Source organism: Aplysia californica, unplaced genomic scaffold, assembly GCF_000002075.1.
Source record: "Aplysia californica isolate F4 #8 unplaced genomic scaffold, AplCal3.0 scaffold01277, whole genome shotgun sequence".
Classification (NCBI taxonomy): Eukaryota; Metazoa; Mollusca; class Gastropoda; order Aplysiida; family Aplysiidae; genus Aplysia; species Aplysia californica.
This window is the reverse complement of record NW_004798547.1, coordinates 58,534-61,632: the sequence shown is the minus strand read 5'-3', so window position 1 is coordinate 61,632 and position 3,099 is coordinate 58,534.

Below are 3,099 nucleotides of genomic sequence, written 5' to 3'. Positions count from 1 at the left end.
GTTATCAGCTAGGCGGCTTGCCCGTTTATCCAATCATTGTTGTCACCGCTTACAACTATAGTAACCTAACAGCCAATCAAATGTCGTTAGGGCTCAGAAAGAATAAGCCGGTTCCCACGCCCGTCTTTAATGAAACTCTTCTTGTAAAAAGGTAGAAGACTTTTAAAAAATAACACTACACAGAGGGCTCACGTTCTCCCAGCCCTGTCCCCCAGTGACACAGATACCTATGCGCTCATTGGGCCTTTTTTAGGCGCGTTCTATTTTCAGCAACAACACGACCCAATCCACCTCATAGACGGTATGTGTTTGGAGTGCTGTGTGTTTGTGCCTCTGAGATTGAACCGTTATTAATTACATCAAACAACTTTTGAGGCAACTTTTTCTTCAGATATAAACTGATTAGAGAAATTTGGAGGTGAAACGGCTTCGTCCCCACCATCCAGAAAACTTACATATTTTAACTGAGAACAAAGAGATGTAAGACAAAGGTGACTCTTCTCGTTTGAGTGGTTCTCAAAATGCCTTGAGTATAGAAAAATCATCTCTGTTTTGTTCTTATTGCTTGCTTTTTGGTGGTAAAGAAGTGGAAGAAACCTAAGCCCCACCCAAATCTTGGTCCACCCACCGCCACTGCATAAATGACTGTTAATGTTTCAATGTGCTTCTCTTTACCCAAAAACAACTAACGAACAGACCAATCAACAAACAAACAAACAAACAAACAAGCAAACAAATGGATTCTCACATAACTTTAGTCCAAGATGCGTTGTCTTCTCATTCAGCGTAGTCCGGACGAATATTTAGCCCCGATAAAAGTTTTCATCCAGCCAGCTGATCGGAAGAGATCGTTGGAAACGATGAACTAGTGGCGTTGATACACACAAAAAGGTGTCCTTTTTCTGATCCCTGATCCTTAGATTAACTGGTTGCTTTTAAGCTCAAGGGGGCTATCCCGAAAAATGCTGTTTTGAGAAAATCGAAGGTAAAGTTTTTTTTTCCTTGTTCAGTTTCTTTAAAACACAAGGAGAATTTTCTCTATAACCAAACACATTTGTATACACACCAATGAAATCAAACTTCTCCTATGGGTAGGGCTATGCCCACTTTTGGTGTAGGCCAAGATTTCTGGAACAGAATTGAAAAATAAAATGTATAAATAACGAAGTTTTGCTTTCTGTTTAAAGTACCCCAAAGATATCCTTTCCTTTTTTTAAAAGTGCCCCAAAGATACACTTTCTTTTTAAACTGTCTCAAAGATACACTTTCTTTTTAAAGTGCCCCAAAGATACCCTTTTTTAACGTGCCCCAAAGATACCCTTTCTTTTTAAACTGCCTCAAAGATACAGTTTCTGTTTAAACTGCCCCAAGGATACACTTCCCTTTCAAAGTGCCCCCCCTCCCTAAAAAAAAAAAAATATATAAATTAAAAAATGACCAGACTGCCCGTCCTCAATGCGTCAAGCGATGTGGCCAAAAGTAGTGGCTTCTGTTCTCGGGCAGGTGTTGGTCACGTGACAGGGCAGTACAAGAGAGAAAATAGGAAAAAAAAGGACAACTAATTAGGTCAGGAGCAGCTGGAAAATCTGGGATGTTCGTAACCGTGTTCTGATTCTTTGTGACCAGCGCTTCCTGTCAAGATGGGTTTTTTTTTGTATTTTCAGCTGACTGCGATATTGCCCCTACGAACTCTGTCGAAAATGTCTTAACTTTCTCACTATTATACTATTTAGTTTTAGTAAGAGTTTTACGGCAATTGCAACACAATAAGGTCATATAAATACCGAAGATTAGAGTTGTTACAAGAGAGTAACAAACACAAAAAAGACGGAGGAGAGATCAGGACGATAGATGTTTGGTAGGAAAGAAGGAGCAAACCACATCAGAGCACTCGCCAACCATCCACTATTATACTGTCATGGTTTCATTAGCTAGGTGAAGAGAGGTAGATGGGTGGTTAGCGTGTGGTCTGGTGTTGTTTGCTCCTTCTCCCTTATAAAAAGTCAGTCGTCTTTATCTCTCCTCCTTCTTTTCTTTGTATGTTACTCTTTAGTAAGACCTCTAATCTTCGGCACTTATATGTCCTATTTGTGTTGCAAGTGCCTGAAACTCCTGCTAAATCATCATCCAGTGCTAGATCTGCGACAGACATCGGCGATCATGGTTCTCCATTCATTCCTTTGCTCCGATGCTCTTTAAAAAAACTACATTTCCCTGATCTTTCCACGTTTCCCATTTGTTTAGGTTCCCCAAGTATGTTGTTCTGGGCCTACCCCTGCTTTGTTTGCCTTCAACTTTGCCAGTGAGAGCTAGATGTTCAAGACATTTGAGTCTATTCAGGTGACCCAAAAACTGCATTAAAAATTGTTGTCTCCTGATTTTTTTCTAACTAAAACAAAAAACAAACAAACTTAACGGGCAGGTGTAAGGAGGGAGCAGAAGAATGGGCTGGCAAGGAAGGTGTGGGTGTGAGGACGAGAATGAGAATAAGGAAGAAGAAGCGATGGTGGAAGAGGAGCGGCAAAGTGATGGAAGATTTCCCAAAACAATTAAGACAAACAAAAGCAAACATATTAGAACCATAGAAACGTGTGATACAAAATGGTGTAGATATTTTGTGTTTTACTCACACACAGCAAAACTGTGCGAAACAATTCTGCAAACTTATTGCTATTTCACGGGCGGTAGTTAGTTATGGCCAGCGGTATGAAGTATTTGACATGTTCACCCCAAGGAATTGGCCGATAGCAGTCTCGGTTGGAACCTTTTCCCGTTAGTCAACAGCAAACTGACAAAGCTATCACCCTGTCCATTTGTAACGTGACCATGTAATCCCCTGGTCAAGCCACGCGGGAGCGGGTGTCCGGTGAGATCAACTGGCCCTTAGTTACCCGCTGTTTTGCTCACGTCGGGAGTCGTGTGGGGTCAGTGCTTGTGTTGGCTTGACGTTGTTAGTCCGTCAGTGAGTGATTGGTGGTGGGAGTCGGGGAGATATCCCGCTCATACACACGGGGCGTTGTCCGTGGTTGTTGGTTGTTATATGGAGGAAGAGGAGGAGGAGGAAGAGGAGGAGGAGGAGGAGGAGGAGGAGGAAAAGAA